Raw genomic sequence first — 18,186 nt, forward strand, 5'->3', positions numbered from 1 at the left:
AAGTATTTTAGCTATCCTGTTGTATTGTGTATTTTTTTTTTCCTGCTATAACGTTTTGTAACAGTATTTCCTGTCTTGGGTGCATGACATGCCCAAGATTTATGCCAAGGCTCTAACTTATGCACATGCTGGCCTAAGGTGTGTTTTAGTTAGGCCAGTCCCGACTCTCCTACCCTAGAATCATGAGGCCATAGTACAGCAGGAGCGATCTAGCTCAAGACACAAAAAGGCCCACCATACCGGGCACCATGGGGAAGTGGATGTGAGTGTCGTACCATGGGTCGATGAGGGAAGGACACTCACTATCAACCCATGGTATGGCACTTACTATCCAGATCGCGACCCCACTCCTCCTCCTCGTAGCGGTCTGATTTAGAGTGGGGAGTCTCTTTACCCACGGTCTCGGCAAGTGAATCATCGGTGGCGACCTCTTTCCCCTTATAGCGAAAAGAACCTTCACCTTTTGCCGGCAACATGATGGGTTGTTTGAACGGAGAAGATAGGTAGTGAAGTTTTGGGGAAGGTGATACGGTGAAGAGAAATGAAAAAGAAAAGAGTTATGAGAGAATAATGAGAAGGGAAAAGTCCAAGGACTAAAGACAATAAAATTGACTTGAAAGGAGGCAACGGTTCAGCCTTCAAAAGAAGCATCATATTGATAAAGCAAAAGTTGTGTTCTAGAATAACTGCTAAACTTGGGAATTTGAAGAGACAAACCTATTCATGGCAAGAAAGGAAATAAGGCAGGGTCCATTGTTTAAAAAAACCCGCAGAAAAAAAAGGGAAGAAAAGAAAAAAAAATTGTTATGTAAGTTTTCGCATATGAATTGCAAGACCAATTCATATGCTCAGAAGGATGAACGTTGATGTCCACTTTTGACAAAATGCCCAATGGCAGAAGAATCCCAACAATATGAAGAAAATGGGAAAAGAAAATAGTAAACCAAAGTTCACCAAGCCAGAATGGTAGGAATAATGGTCAACAAACCCACAAAAATAATAAGTGGTAAAGAAGAAACAAATGGGCCGAGCAAGCCCAAGGAATGAAGTAGCAAACTCATAGGAATAATAAGAGGTAAAGAAGAAGTAAATAGGGTAGGGAAGGCCAAGAAATGAGTTAGTAAATTCATAGGGTTGGCTTAAAAGCTAATAGGCTCAAAAGGAAATAAGAGCTAAGGATGTGGTAGTTGGGCCGAAGAAGCCCAAAGGATTTAGCAAAAACCCATAGGAATAAAAGAGGTAAAGAAGAAGTAAATTGGCCGAGGAAGCCCAAGGAATGAAATGGGTTGGCACAAAAGGAATGTAGTCCAATAAAGCCTAAAAGAGGTAAGGATGTGGAAAGTGGGCTGGCACCGCAGAAATGTTGGCTAATGAAGCCCAAAAGAGGAAAAAATGTGAAAAGTGGATTGGCAGGAGTATCAACCCGTAAAGCCATGGGTAACAAGGAAATAAAAGAGAGATATAGCAGGAGTAGTGCAATCACATGGCAAGATGACCAGCCAAGAAGCCTATGGACACAGGAAAGAAGAGGACATGGGCTAGGCAAGAAGGAGAGGGTCTGCACCCAAGCAATGCCCAGTCTAAAGAAGAGATGGAAAGTAGAGAATGTGAACATGAAGGCCCATGTATCATTCACGCCGCAAGAGTTAAATACCTACCAGATTGTACGACAAAATCGGACAAACATGGAGGCAATAGAAAAAGCATGAAGGCTAGAAAAGTAATGGATTTAGACAGAAGTGAAGCATACACACAGGGCCCAGGCACTACATTCTTGCACCTAGCCAATACATGGGAGGTTGGACATGGATCAAGGGTATGAGAGGGCATGGTCTGGTGGTGGGGAGAAAAAGGGAGTCTATTTTAGGGCTCCCACTCAAACTTCTTTAGGGAGAAATATCCTGCTAGGATGACATCTCACCCAAGAGAAGTATGAGCTCAAAGCACTAGATGCATGCCATAGAGGTAGGTGAGGGAGAGGATTAATCCTTATCTAAATGAGAGTAGTAACAACAAAAGGGAGGTAAGAGACAAAATAAACCACTTTTGTCTAGGAATGAGGCATGGCACGGCCAGCACAGTGTAAGGGTAGTGGCTGGGCAATCTTGGAAAGACACCCACAACCAACCAAAAGCGGTTGTTGGGTAAAAATGGTAAGTCCTATCATGGCAGGCAATATAAAAGAGAATGGTTGTGAAAAGAAAAAATGGGAGAGGAACAACAGCCAGAATTAGAGATAAAGCAATAAAGAAGAAAAGGAGAAAAGAAAAACACAGAAATCAAAGAAAAGCATGAGTGTTAGGAATAGAGGCATACATCAATAGGCTACCCATTTCTCTCCCTTTTGACAGACTCTCTGAGAAGTTAAGAATTAGAGTTTAAGTCATCTAGGTCCTTTTTACAAAGTGTGCAATCTCTATGGTAGGAGCCTTCCTTGAGGTTACCCACATTGGAGATTGGCTTCCTTTTTGGACTTGTGTTTGCTGAAAAAGTAAGCACATTTCTTTAGGCAGGCGAGCTTTACTTTTTGGTTGATGAATGATTCAAATTTGTTACCTTATTGCTGAATTGTTTGCTATGATCTTGCTATTCGTGGTTGTATTATCCTACCAAGACCTTGTTATTTTCCTTTGTTGTTATTTAGGCGTTAATGATATTCGTAAAAATATTTTAGCTATCCTGTCGTACTGTGTTCCTGCTATAATATTTTGTAACAGTTATTCCTATCATGAGTAAGTTGTACATTCAAGACTTCTACTAAGGCGCGTCTATACTGCGACGGCCCAACTTATGCACAAGCTGGCTTAAGGTGTGTTTCACTTAGGCCAGTCCCAACTCTCCTACCCCAGAATCACGGGCCGTGGTGTAGCAGGAGAAATCCAACCCCAGCAACACAAAAGGCCCAACATAAACATCTACTAAAAAATACTTATTATTTTAGATACAAAAACACACACACACACACACACACACACACACACACACACAGAGAGAGAGAGAGAGTAATTGAATTTTAAATAAGATCTTTTGATAAATTTGTTACTAGCAATGCGGAAAATATACTTAAAAATTAGTTAAACATCTATCAGATGGAAAGAGCACTAAAAAAAGATGAGATAATACATAGAAAATTAAAAGTGAAAATAATTATAATAATGTTAAAAATATAACATGTAGTATAATAGTACTTGGTTTTATAAAATGACTAAATTCATTTTCAAATGCATAGATGACTTGCATAGTTGTTTGTGCAAAAATAGTTTGTGGACACCCCCCAAAAAATTGAATTTTTGGGTTTTATTGCACATTGGGTTCTTGGCGACGTGACTCTTATGTGCTTGTGTCTCTAGAGTGGGGTGTGTATATGGGTCCCTTTTTCTTATTTTTATTTGGAGTCGCCACCAACCATTAGTTTTGTATTAGGTGTGATTGATCACCTAGAGGTCTAATTCATTTTAGGCTACCTAATTAACTAAACCAAACTTTAAGGATTTATTAATGGAGGAAAACCAAAAAGTTTCGAACCAAGGATCTTGGACTCGAAAGTTTGGTTACATGTGGGGAAGGTGTGAGGCACCTCACAGCGCCTATCTAAAGATAATACCTCATTTTAATTTATTTCAAATGAGATCTTTTTTGAAGAAATAGAATACTTGGAATTTTGATTTTTGAAAAAAGGTTTTGTAAACAATATATACATATATGTGCATGTGAGTAAATATTTACAATATAGCTAGAATGTGAATATTAATTTTGAGGAATATTTACAAGTAAGGCATGTGAGGTATTTACATAGGTAGAATGTGAGGAAGCATACAAACATGTGAGTAGATTATTTAATAGATAGATAGCATGTGAATACTAAACTACTATATAAACAAACTACAACACACACACACACACACACACAAATGAGAGAGTTAGAAGAGTAGCACCCTGTTGTCATCCAAAATTTTCTCATCTAAATATATATATATATATATATATAAAACCGAAGCTTTGCTTGCTCCACATTTTTCCACGTCAGCACAATATTAAAAAGAAAATATAATAAAACTTTTTTAAAACCCAATTCCACGTTAGCACAATATTAAAAACATAACAAAACTTTTTAAAAACCCAACTTGATGCTCTGCGTTCTACCACTATTTTATTTTTCTTTTTATTTTAGGTTTTATACTCACTCCAGAGAGACCAAATACCCTTTCTTCTTCTTTGCCGTTTTCTCTACCTCTCTCAATTCTCAAAATCCCTAAACCCTAGCCCATGGGCACTCTCTCACTCCTTCAGTGGCAAAAAGTGCCAACCTCCCACCACTGTCATATACCGCCAAAGCCGCTACCAATGCAGGTATTTGTGTTGTATTCAATATAATTTTTGTTATCTTAGATTTAGGTATTTGGATTTGGTTTGATTTTCTTTAACTTAGGTATTTTGATAAGCTTGAATCTGTGCAAAATCGAAGATATATGCTTCTTCTTCAACTCTCTCTCAGCCTCTCCATCTTTTCCCTGAAAAACACAAAACACGAACTGACCTCTAACCTCTAGGCTATTGGTGTTATATACCATAATTTTATTGCTCTTTATTTGTTTAGGTTGATTGAAATAAATAAAATTTACTGGTAATATGTTATTATGCTATAAATTGTTGTTAATTTTAGTAAATTTTATTTATTTATTGTCCTTCTTGACCCTCTGTTTAATGTGGATTTTTCCTTCCTTTCTATTTTAATTTTGTGTCAATTTACTAAATTATGTGTATTTATTAGATGGTGCATTGTTCTCCTCGATTAAGTCGCAAAGCTGAGAGTGTTATGAATTTAAAACAAAGTTATTGGTGAAGGATCTGTCAATCGCAGGCCACAAAACCTCCATAAGTTTGCATACTCTCAATTTGGCTTTCAATATTGGTCATTGTCCCTAGCAGGTGGTGCAACAAGACTTCCTTTGCATCTCTCATGCCCACATGAACCACATTGTAAGTGTCCGTGTCCTTTCTGTGTTTTTCTAACTTTCTCTTTGTTTATATTGCTTTGGTATTGAAAATTTTTTGTATACTTCATTGTGTGTGTGATAAATTACAGTGGTTAGATGTTAAATACTTAGTAACTATTTATCCATTTGTATTTTTCAAAGTTGTACTACAAGTGGTGACTGTGTTATTTGCTCCCCGAAGTGTTTGTAAAAATACCTAAACCAAACTTTCCATCACTTAGGAAGTACAAGGTAAAAAATCTAATAGAAAACTTTCCATCCTTACTGAAAGTTATTTTGAATCTTAACTTCAATGTGAAGGGTTCACTGAATTTTTACAAATAAGCTTTCACTTTGAGGAAAATATTTTCTATTAATATAGCAGTCCTATTCTTCTATTGTTGAGTGCTCTGCTTATGGGGATATTTATATTTGCTTAGGAATTTGGATTCATGGGAACTGTTTTTTGTTAAGGTGGTGCTGTCTTTGTTAGAAAAAGAGGAAAAGGAAGTTTATAAGAAGCCTAAATTTGAGATAAACAAAGGGTATTTTTTGCCCCATTGTTACTTCCCAAAAATAACTGTTTCACTTGAACTTGGGACCTATATGGCTTGAATTTTTTAACTTTGTATGTCTGAAGCAATTTAGTAATAATTTTCATTTTTTAATCCTACTTAGTTTCTGAAGATATTTTTTTTCAATATATTCTTTGTTCACCTGTATCTATTTCTTTCAAATGGTAAATGTTTCAGTGACTCTACTTCTTTACACTATCAATGTTAAAGTTGTTCTCTATATACAGGTGTTGAAGGTATCATTGTGGCTGCTGCTTCTAAAGATAACACCCTAAGGCCATGGAAGGTAAAAGGCTATTTTTCTTCAAAATATATCGAATTCTTGTGGGAAAGAGTTTCATCCATGTTTGAAGCATACTTTCTGGAATAATAATAGTAACAATAAAGAAATGAACAGATATTTTGGATAACAAATTAATTACTATCCGCAGCAGGCTTAATATAAGCATAATAAAAATTGCACCATGATATCACCAATATCCACCAAAGAAAGGGTCTAGCACTGAGTTCTAAGGCAAACATCTTAAACAAAAACATTTATTTCTTTTTTAATCACAATGATCCTCTAGGGTGTGCCAATCATAAGATAACTAATGTCTGTCTTATTTTATCTAAAGTCTGTTACTTCACTTTTTTATTCCATTGTACCTTTTCCTTTGTCTTTGTATTTTAAAAGTTTGTATGTTTTCATTATAGATAAAATTCTGTTACAAAAAATATATAACGAAAGCAGTTGATGAAGAAGAAATTAGCTTGATGAAGCAAAACAACTTTACATCAATGGGATTTGGATCTGAATCTGATGTGGTAGCTGTTCCTAATTGGTAGATTCTCCTTAAGTCTAGATTGTTTGGTTAAAATCCCAAAACAACTTTTAGTTTTTCCAATTGAATAGTGGTTAATAGATTGCTATTATATTTGTACTCCAAATGATTTTATTGACAACGCTTTTATCTTTATGCATATGTAGTACCACCTTAGTACCTTAAAACTTGGTGATATGACCTTTTTGGCTAATTAGTAAGAGGGTTATTTTCTGCATTTTCAAGATGTAGCTTATCATTTAAATTATGCATGACTATCCCTTCTTAGGATCATGCCACTATATTTTCATTAAGAAAAAAAATGTTCATTTTAGTTTTGCATAAGGTGGTTATGAAGTTCATTTTCTTTTCCCTTAAATTTGATAATAGTTTGCCCTTTTCATCATATCCTTGATCTCTAGGAGAATATATCTCTATCCAGTTGACAATAGACTAGATAATATGCTGGGTTTAGAGAGTTTTTATCAACTCCTTCTATGGATATATCTGAGAATTATGACTTTCCATTTTGAGGAATATTAAACGACTCAATGGAGGAATAAATTTCATGTTCTAGGGGAATAAAAAATTTTTGATTTGGATTTTCATTTAGAAGAAAAGATGTAGCTTTAAAGGAGCTCAAAATTTGTTTATGTTAATAGAATAAAATAAATTTGTTGATTACTTAAGGTGCCAGCAAAATTTTTTGATTGCATGAATTAAGAATTGTCATAGGGTTAGTTTAAGTTTAGAATTTATATTTCATTTATTAGGAATATCAGGTGAATAGTTAATGTGTATATGGCTATCACATACATTTGATAGGTTTACCTACAAGACAAGGTTTTGTTCTGACAATAACCCAATGTTTACCTCTCTTTCTTTATAATTATTACCATTGCATTCATTTGATTGAAAAATCATAGTTTAGCTTAAGATTGTCTAATTTTCATTCTTTTGATATTGGGGGTTAAGCGTTCTTGATCAACTTCTTTTGTATTTCTCATGTCTTAGCAAATAGCACAAGATGTGAGTTGTGTACTTTTAAGATGCCTGGACTGCACAAGATGTAGCTATTGTTAATGAACAATTACATGCTTGGACTGCACAAAATGTCTCGGCAATTTCAGGTCAGATAAGTTACAACTTGAATTTGTGGTTTTTGTATCCAATTTGGCACATTGGTTTTCAAATTGTGTTCATTTAGTCAAAGCTTAACAATAAGGTTCTAAATATTTTATAGATTTCTGGGAGTTAGTGGTAATTAATTACTTTTTTCTTATGAAATACATTTGGTTTTAATTAAGGTTTTGATTTATAATTAGTTTCTAGAAGGCTTTTCCTATTACGTCTTTGTCTACTACAATTCCAAAAGGCTAATTATTTAGTTTGAAAGAAATTTGTCTTTTTTTGGTTTTTAATTGTTCTAATAATGGTTGAATATTTTTGCTTATTATTTTTAGGTACACAAAACTGTTTGTTTAGGCTATTATTGGATTATCCTCGAACTCAGATTCATGATTATTATTTTTCACAAAGATAGTGCTCAGTGATGGCATTACACATTGAACCAAAACATAACAATTCAATTGTGTCTCTTGCAAATACTATCTTTGCCCCTGGTGAATAAGAATTTGAGTTAGGTTATTTTGGTATTTTAGAAGGTGCAGGAGTGGTGGAGAAAGTAGGGGTAGAGGTGGAGATGGAGTATAAGTATGAGCAATTACCTAAAGCCCTTGAAAAGTTTGGAAACGAGTATTATATCTTTCATTTCTTTTTGTTTGTTTTGTTTTTTGTTTTTTAAATATTTAATATAAATTTGTTGACTTTGGGACTAAAGGGAAAAAAAAAGGTTTACATCTTAGGTCTCATGATATTTTCATTATTAAGGATTGTGCTTGATTCAGAAGTGATGATTTCTTTCTCAATTGTATATGCTTTTGAGGATGTGCCCAACCAATGCCTATAATCTCTCCCTGATTTTTTACATCTTTTTTTAATTCTTTGACTCGATTGAAATTTTTTTGATAAGTTATAGACTATATGAATTAGAATCATACAAATACATAATTTAATGTGGGCTGTTCATTAACATTTCTTTGCCTAAGCTGAATAGATTAATTTTATAAGTGTTTGAGATGAAGAACCAAGTAAGGGTTTCCATTAGGTATATAAAATTTGTTGACTATGACAAACTTTAGCAGTTTTGGAACTCCTATAACATTTTCAGCAGTTTTAAATAAATTGTTAAGTTCTTTTGCCATCATCCATTTTAATCTATTTAGATTTTTGGCATTTTGGGTGTGTTATTGATGGTTGAAATACGGGCCGATTTGTTTGGTCTATTAGCTGCTCATCCAGTAAAACCCTTGGTATCCCTACCCCAAGAGGTACAAAAACAATGCAAGAGAGCTTGGCGAGCTTCAACTTTTAGAGTTGCTTCCTTTCTAATCGAGTCTAAAATCTTACCAATTGACTCTTCACAATTCATGCGAGGTTCGTTAATTCTACTTCCAACAATCTCCCTCTATGTTCTTGATTTTTGGTTCTTCATTTTGTGATTTTTAACTTTTTTTTATTTCATTCCTTTTTCAATAAATATCAAGTTCTGTTGTTCAAAACATGGAAACAATAGCCTAAACTACTGGATGGGACTTTTGTGAATTTTTTCACTAAGGCACAAAATATATGAGAGCAAAATCTACATTAGGTTTGTAGCATATTAGTGTTGACACAAATCCTTATTATGTTATATATTAAAGCAAAACCATTTAGCACATGAATATGGGAGTAAGATATATTGTATATGTATTATAGGATATTTTTATAAAATCTACATTTGTTCTATATTGCACTATATTAATGAGAATTTTACTGTTAGTACTGAGCAATAATTTCATTTATTTGGTTGCTGGTGATATTTGAGCTTTATGGCCTTTTTAAAACAAGGCTACTCTTGGATTAATTTGTATCTATGCTAATGATGTATATACTAAGAATTTTAATACTAATGGCAGGCAAGCTTTTGATAAAATCAGGAAAACTTTTTTTAGGGGCTGCAAAAGTAGAAAATGAAAATTCTGTAGCTATCTATCTTAATTATTGAGAGATAAACAAAGGTGGAGTGATTCTGCCTTTGTCTGCAAAGTTTTACAATGCAGGAACGTTATGATGGGGGAGCTTTAGCTATAAAGCCAGAGAGAAGAACGAAGCAATCCAAGAGAAATTGTTTGGGATACAGTGTAAAGTCAACAACAATATGCTTGCACCTATTTTCTCATATTTAGTATGATAATTTAAGAAAAAGTCTTATGAAGATGGTTATTTATATTGATAAAATATAGTTAGTGAAGCTGCCTCTAACCAATTTAATAAGATTTTGTTGAGTTGATTTGCAAAACTTTTCAAATATTATAAATTTTTGTGATTAGTGCATGTTGTATATTTTTACTTTTTATTAGTGTTTCTTTTAGATGTGATATGTAATATTTTGATTTGAAATTTTACCCTTTCTGTTGTGCAGGCAATAACCAATGTTTAAACATCATATTATTTTTCAGAATTTTGTCGGTAGACTAAGAAATATGAGACGAGATCACTATACACACACACACACACACACAACTTGGCTCACCAACTCAAATCCTTTACATTCTAATGAATTATGTGTATTCCTTTGAATATTAGTGTCGTAATTAACCATTTGTGTGACTTATTCCTTAAAATCCATAGCAAAAAGGTCCATTTATCTTAACTAAATTTCTCTCAACCCTCCAAAAACATTAATCATGACATTCATTTTCTCACTGTATTGACCACTCCTTAATTGGAAAATTTTAGTATTTCTAAGAACTTTACTGAATTGACCACTTCTTAATTGGAAAATTTTAGTATTTCTAAGAACTTTCCCGCACGGGTTAGCAACTAGTTTATTATCATGCAAAAAGATGACCAATAAAATACGTTAGTACCAAAGAAATAGGAGGGGCAATGTAAAGCTTGATTGGTGTTCAATGGTTCAAGAAAATGAACCATGGATACAAATCTTTAACAAAACAAATCTAAGAAAAAGTTTGAAATCAAAATGTATGAACAAGATTTACAACGATAACTTTTTTATTATCGTTTGAAAGGAAGAGTAAAAACAGGGACACATTTTTTTAGAAAAGTTCATTTTGAATAAGCAAGGTTGCAATTGCAAAACAAGTTTTTTTTTTTTTTTTTAAGTCTTTTTAAGAAAAAAAGGTGCCACAATTGTTATGCAAAGACAAGTTTTTTTTTTTTTTTTTTTAAAGGGCTTTACTTGTTCAAAAGATTTTTTTTCTAATTGGAAGAAACTCCAACGTGATAAAAACATCTTTGCAAAACATTTTTATTTGGAAACGATTTTTTTTTTTGGATTTGGAAAGGAAAATCAAGCCTTTTTTTGAAAGCATTTTCTAACGTGGTAAAAACATTATTTTTGAAAGTATTTTATTTATTTGAAAGTAATTTTTTCGGATTTTAGAAAAGGAGATGACAAAGCATTTTTTTCAATGCATTTTTGAACATGGTAAAAACATCTTTCCAACGTGGTAAAAGTATTATTTTGTAGAAAACTTTTTTTTTAACTCACCATTTTCGGATTTTGGAACAAAGAGAAGACATTTTTTAAAAAAAAAAATTTAGGAAAAGATGTCATTTTTTATTTGGGAAAAAAAAAAAACAAAGGCATTTTTTGAAAGAAAGTTTTAAAAGAAAACACCTTTTTTTTTTAGATTTTTTTATAGAAAAGAACATTTTTCTTAGAAAAAGGGGAAAGAAGAAATTTTATTTTGAAAAGCATTTCCTTAGAAAAGTATGTAAAGGATTTCCTTTTACCCAAGCAACTTTATTTTATGGAAACTTTAGAGATAATAAAAAAGTAAAGGAGCAAGGATAAAGTGTAGAAAAATAGAGAAAGGAAGTAAAGTGTTGAAATCTAAATAACATGAAAGTAAAGAGCTTAAATTTAAATAACATACAAATCAAAGCACAGAAATTTAAATGACATAAATTTAAAGCACAGATAAATAAAATCCCTATATGCCTAGATGGAATGGGATTTCTTGCCCCTAAGGGTACTTCCCATATAGAGTCCAGAAGATGGTCCAATACCCATCTAGGGAAACAAACACAATATCACAAACAAGCAATAATAATATATGGACATAAAGATAAAGAGAGATATTTACACAACAATATAGGACCTTAAAGTAGATAAGATAAAGAGACAAGATAAATAAACGAGCTTCTTATATCTAAATGGATGATGTTTACAGGAGAGATCAAAAATGGGATGGTTATAGTTATGGAAAAACTATCCAATCTCTACAAGCTTACCCACAAAAGATTACAAGTAAAGATGGAACAGGCTTTTTTTTTTTTTTTTTTTTTTTTGTGATGGGTTTCCTAAAGAGAAGGAAAAGAAACTTTTTCTAGAATTTCTCCACTCTATTTTTCTATTTTTCTTCCTATTTTCTCTCCCTTTTTTTTCATATGTTTTTACAAAAAATAGAGGGTATTTATACGAGAGTGTTAAACTTGGGAGGCTAGCTAAAATGTAACATGTTACACTTAGCTAGCCGCCCAAGGCAAGGGGCGGCTAGCTGAGTGTAACATGTTACACTTTAGCTATGTTACACTTTAGCTAGCCTCCCATTTTTGCCACATCATCAAGTTATTTTGTCTTTTTCTTGTATTCTAGTCCGAACTTTATGCAGCTGTTTGAAAGCCTTTTCAACCTCCATTTTATTTAAACTTTATATTCTTGGAAAGCTTTGGATGTTTAGTCTTCAATGGTTCTAACCTTGTAACATTTGGAGCTATGGTCGTCAAGATATATCTCTTGGATGGAAGGTGACGCAGTGTTGAAAAATTCCATGACAATTTTCCTTAAAATTTGTATCTTCAAATCCAAGGCAGATATCATCAAGCCCTTTTTATGAAAAGTAGTCAAGACCTTGTTCTTCAAGATGGCTCAGCCTGATCACTCCAGTTCTTGCCCAATCAATACAGTTTGCTGTACGAAGTCAGGACAAAAACTTCTTGTTTTTCCTCTTTTTTTTTTAAAGTGAGATTTTTATTAGGGTTTTTGATATTTTGGTGATATCTCATCCGTTTTAACCCCGATTTTGGCTTGTAAACCATCATTTCTATGGGAAAATATACCCTATGAGACAATCCAAATTCAACACAATTACGGTTGGATCAAAAGTCAACGTTTGGACCATACCAGTTAGGGTTTTGGCCTTAATTGCTAAAAAATGGGTTTTTAAATGTTTTGACCCTTTGATCCAGTATCCAATCATGTATTTTTTTTTTTTTTACCCTTTTTAGCTTTAGAATTTGTAATTTTGCACCTTTTGTCATTATTTTTGGATTTTTTGTCTTTGTTTTGACGTGTGAATTTGGGCTGGACAAAATACGGTATCAACAAAGTTAATTAATAAAATATTACATAAGATCAATTATGTCAAAAGAAGAATAAGTGGAGTAGTAATATTAAAAATTAAAAATTAAATATTAGCAAAATATAAATATAACATCTTAATTAGTGATTTTGCATCTCGAAAAGTTTTTAAAAAATAAAAATATTTAAAATTAAACAAATGTCTAATATATAAATTTAAATAAATATTATTAATTAATTTTTAAATATAATAAAAGACTTAAAGTTACTGCTTAGACCCTAAAGTATATCTAATGATCCTAATAAAAATCGAGAATAATAGTCACAACTATAAAGGAGGGGAAAAAAAATGGATATACAATATCTATATCTATATATATATATAATAGACGAAGCTGAGAGAAAATTGGTTCCTGCATTTAAGGACGTGTTGACAAATAGGATAACTGCCTATTTAAAATTCAGACACGTATACAGTTTTTTAAAAAAATTAGTCGTACGTTACAATGGTTGTCTTTTTAAACCTTGCCACGTTGCATCATTTCAATAACCTTAAAATTTTAACTTTTACTTCTACAACACCGTTTGAAAGCATCCCATTATAAATAAAAATAAATAAAAGGCTCAAACCAAACGTTAGACAAAAAAAGCATCCGCTGTTTCCATTCGTTAAACACAAGCCGGCCAAAAGAAAAACCCTTCCTTGCCGATTTGCTTTGCAGTTTGCCTCATGTTCTGTTTCCTTTCTGCAATAGAAAACTTGCCCACTTAGATTTCTGCCATCAAGTCAGATTAGAGTCACAAGAGAATGATCGTTACATCGTACGAAAATTCTTTTAATAACCGTTTGGAATCAGCCGATACAGAAGGAGAAAGGACGATAGAGAGACGGTAAGTTTGAATAACCAGTTCTGTCATCACCATTAGGGCCTCTGCCCATAAGTTCTGTTTTTAATTTTGCAAATTGGGGTTTTTTTTGGGAGAATCATTTGGGCGTTATTTATGATTCGGGTATTTTGGTTTGATCGGTTATGATTTAGGTTTTTCGGTTAGGAGTAGTTTTGTTTAATTTATGTTGATAGACGGGTTAGATTTGGTTTAATCTCTTACCCTATTGTCTTCCTTAGGTTTGCTGTTAATTTAGGGATTTGAAATCAGGGAAACTACCTAGAAGATCAAATTTTAAATGAATTGTTATTAGGAATTTTTAGTTTATGGGTTTGTATCAAATTGTGTTATTAGGAATTTTCAGTTTCTGGGTTTTGTTCCTTTGCTTTCATGAATTTCAGTTTCATATTTTGTTTTTGCCTATTTGGGTTGCATTCGTTTTGGGTATTTGTTTAAAATCAACATGCATGACTTTTTATTTATGTTGTTTTTTTTACAATTGGTATTTATTTCATTCCTTCTTTCTATGTTTTTGTTTCTGATGTTCTCTTTGTTCGTTTTTGTCAAGTTATTTGAGTGCTTTTTATTAAAAAATTAAAATAAAATATAATTTTTTTCCCTTGCAGTTGCGATACATAGGCTGCAGTTCACAGATCATAGTGATTGAGGCATTGCATTAGAACGAGTACCAAAAATTTTGAAAGGTAAGTTTTTACGAATGTTAACTTTTAAATACCCACGCCAGTATGTAAGCTGTTTATCTGCCTTCTTATATACTGTTTCTTCTCTTCAAATTTTCCCTTTTATTGTTATGCTCTTTTTCCTCTGTGGGAAGAAACCCAGTGACGCTTGATGAGAAAGAACAGAGGCCTGCCTTCACTAGCCTGCCACCACTGGTCAGCCAGCGAAATCACTACCGGTAAAACTGATTTCTTTATTTTTTCCCTTTCAGTTGTACTGCTTTGGATTTTATTTCTTAATCTTCTTCTCCTTTACTATTATAGAGTGAATTGGGGAATTGAACCTTTAATTAGCAGTAGTTGGATTTGAAATAAACTCATTCTATTTTGTAGAATAGATTAGGTGATTATGTTGGTTGTCATTACTCATTAGGATTTTATTATATCATTAACCAATTTTTTTGGCTATTTTAATTCTAGTTAGTTTGCTGTTTGAACTATTTTCAATTGGATGTAATCCATACCTTGGCTGTATTTTATATGGAGACGTGTTGAAATAAAGATCATTAGAAAATTTAAACCAACACTATCTCTTTTCTCTTGTTGAGGAGATTAGTCATCTCAAATTGACTAAAATCCTCTATTCTTTTCGGTTGCTAAGGAAATTTTGCATGCAAGTTACTCATATGCAATCAACGGCTAACTTTGATAGAGGAGGTACGGTACTTTGTCATAATTTACTGTCGGTAAATGTATGATATAACACATAAAGTTGTTAATCTAAGCATGTTTTATATTCTCTTTTTTTGTGCCTTCATCATCATTGTTGTTGATGATGCTTATTACAAAGTCAGTACCCGTTTTCTTTCTGTTTTCATTGGTGGATAGGATTTTCTTTTTTTGACTTTATGGTTTTCATTTGGTAAAAGTTTGGGTTTTAATTATTACCAAAATGAGAGGTGAAAAACTATTCTCTTTCTTTGAATAGTGATCACCTCAATTTGTAAAAGAAACTCTAAATTCCACTATTGGCTACAACTGTTAAATCTTCTAATTGTTGATGTATGCTACAAGATCTCATATTACTTCATTGGTAGATAGGATTTTATTTTTAGCAAATTTATGTATTTCATTTGATATAAGTTTGGGCTTTAAGTTTTCCAAAAAAAAAGTGGATTTAAAACTTGTTCTCTTTCTTTGAATTTGTTTTCAATACTATCGATTTTTTGGTAATTGTATTGTCAAAGCTATTGATATGTTTTTGTATTTTTAATTTGCAATTACCATGTTTAGTGCCTATGATTATGTTTGATGATAAGTTAGAATTAAAGCTTTTAATTTTGAATGTAAAAGTCTAACTTTATATAGGTTCTCAAAAAATATAATTGGGAAACTTCTTTACAACAATGGAGAGGGGAATTTGAACCATGTTTATCCTATAAGTTAAAGCAACTACCTTATGCAATAAACATATAAATATAATGCATTTTGGCTAAATTTTGATGCGTTTTGAGATGATACAATTATGTAATTTGATTTATGTTATCAAGATCTAATCTACAATTTTACATTGAAATTTTATTCATAATGTTCTACTCATACCAAAAGAATATGTTCTACAGAGTGCAAAGGCAGATATTAATGTGGAGAAGGTTTTCTTTTCAAAAGCAAGGGTTTTTTTTTTTTTTTTTTTTTGAGATCAAAGATATAAAGCTTTATTAAGATAGCAGAAATACTACAAGTTGAGTTACAAAATGGAACAGTGGACCCCCAGATAGTAAAACACAGGTCTGTATTCAACAAGGTAGGGGCCATGAAAAAAGAAAAAATATGCAGCAATGGGATACAATAGAGAAACAGAGGATGCTCAAGTTGTTTGTGCTGTCATGAGGTGCTGGTAATCAGTTAAGAGACCCGAAGCACCCTCATAGATGTGCTGTGGCTGAAGTTGAGTCTTTTCAAAATGATATTTGTTTCGTGCATTAAATGAAGGCTTGCTAATACTAATTCCAAGATTGAGGTATGTGCGCATCAATAACTTACTCCATTAGTAATTTGACAGTTTCAAGCACACTTTGCAATTTGGTGTTGGTATATAGTGTGTCATATAGTTAGATGAACAACCTACATTAAACTTAGAATTTTTCAATATTTACCCAACATTAATATCTAATTATGAAATTCTATTAAATGAACGTGTCCTAAATGGATTATATAGTTATTTTGTAATCCATTCTAAATTTTGAAATAGTCCATATTTAAAATAAATAAAAAACAATTTAACATACTTATCATTGCATAGGTGTTCACTATAGGCCTCAAATAGGTAAATTTATTTCTTATTCTTATATGATTTATCTTCTCCAATGTTGGAGCTTAAATACTCTAAAACATTGAAAGAGAAAATCAAGTAACTTATGCAGTAGGTGATTGATGGAAGATGTGATTTGCAAATTGTCCCACTGTTTACATTTATGAATGATGAGAAAGAAGACATTTGTGGTCTTTTGCTTAGGCAATTGTACTATCGCATGCTGTTTTAAGAGCCATAATTTAAGAAAAAAGTTTCATGAAAGTTTCATTTCATATTTGTCATACAAATTCCTTATTTAAAGCATTAACATTTTTATTTTATGTTTTAGTGTCAATTAAAGTGTCCTTTTTTTTTTAATAATGTAATCTACATTTTATTTGTCTACTTAAATAAGGAAAACAATTTATTTATTTTTATTATTATTAATTTTTTTAATGGTAGTAGGTAGACACCTTACAATTGGTAAACAGCTGAACATACATATACATTACCCTTATCAATTTTAGTATCTTCCACTTGGGTTTTTACCAAATTTTTCTTTTTTTCACTCTCAGATCTTCCATGGAAATTTGGCAACACCTTATTAAAAGATAAGAAAAATATGATTATATTCTAATAGATACTTTCCTTTTTTTTTTTATTGGATTTTGTTTTTAAGTAAAATTTCGATTTAGAAATTTTTATTAGACATGTTGAAAGGAAAAAGAAATAATAAGAGCTATTTAATGCTCATTCACGTGATCTAGATTTTAGATGGTAGAACTAATTTCGCATTTGTATGTGATCTTCATTTGGAATCTATTTAACATTAACATTTTGTTCTGAATCTTCTGATATGTCCAGGTCTGCAAAAAGATCCTCAATGGCTTGGTTGCTTACATTATTAGAACCATAAAGACTTTTAACAGAGAAAGCATGAAGTCCATAAACAAATGGTTAAACTATTTGACTTTTGGTTTATTTTAGGATTATAAATGTTATTTTGAGTTATGAATCTAAATTTTTATGCTGTTATGAAGAAAGGTTTTTGTTTTTCTTCTGCTATAAGTTTAATCTTTTCCCGTTATTCAAATTATGTTAATATAAATTATTATGATGAAGTATTATTTACTTTTGATGATGTTATATAAGAAAAGAAGTATACTTTTGATGATGCTATAAACAAACAACCAGCACAATTATAAAAATCCCGTGCATTTGCACGGGTTATAAGCTAGTTATTTAATAATGGCTGACTCCATCACCGAAATCTTTCACTCCTTTGTTAAATAAATTTGAGTTTCGACCCTAACATTTAAAAATATATATATTTGATAGAAGGTGGAAGGGAGATTTTGAATTTATATATGCCCATTAGAAACACTATAAAATGCTCAAAGGACTATAAGCCTCTTGGCGGTCGACCCATAACACTTCTAGAAAGCCATCAAAATTAATTTGAAACATGTAAATAAATTTTTCACATGCTTTATTTCCTTTTTAATCTGGAATTATCAAGAGATATAAAATAGGTTTAGCTA

At 32.0% G+C, this 18,186-nt stretch overlaps 2 long non-coding RNA genes across 3 annotated transcripts; both read left to right on the forward strand.

Annotated features, from left to right (window-relative positions):
• Positions 1 to 4,826: 4,826 nt before the first annotated feature.
• Positions 4,827 to 7,480, forward strand: LOC142607120 (uncharacterized). The gene is made up of 3 exons (XR_012839240.1): positions 4,827 to 4,980; positions 5,779 to 5,837; positions 7,376 to 7,480. It is a non-coding gene; the product is annotated as an uncharacterized LOC142607120 (long non-coding RNA).
• A 6,831-nt stretch (positions 7,481 to 14,311) lies between these two features.
• Positions 14,312 to 17,664, forward strand: LOC142605537 (uncharacterized). 2 transcript variants are annotated; one of them, XR_012839076.1, is made up of 4 exons: positions 14,312 to 14,376; positions 14,508 to 14,591; positions 15,975 to 16,372; positions 17,510 to 17,664. It is a non-coding gene; the product is annotated as an uncharacterized LOC142605537 (long non-coding RNA). The 2 variants fall into 2 exon arrangements; XR_012839075.1 differs by lacking the exon at positions 14,312 to 14,376 and having other exon boundaries at positions 14,456 to 14,591.
• Positions 17,665 to 18,186: the final 522 nt, after the last annotated feature.

The sequence above is a fragment of the Castanea sativa genome, chromosome 8 (assembly GCF_040712315.1).
Source record: "Castanea sativa cultivar Marrone di Chiusa Pesio chromosome 8, ASM4071231v1".
Taxonomy (NCBI): Eukaryota; Viridiplantae; Streptophyta; class Magnoliopsida; order Fagales; family Fagaceae; genus Castanea; species Castanea sativa.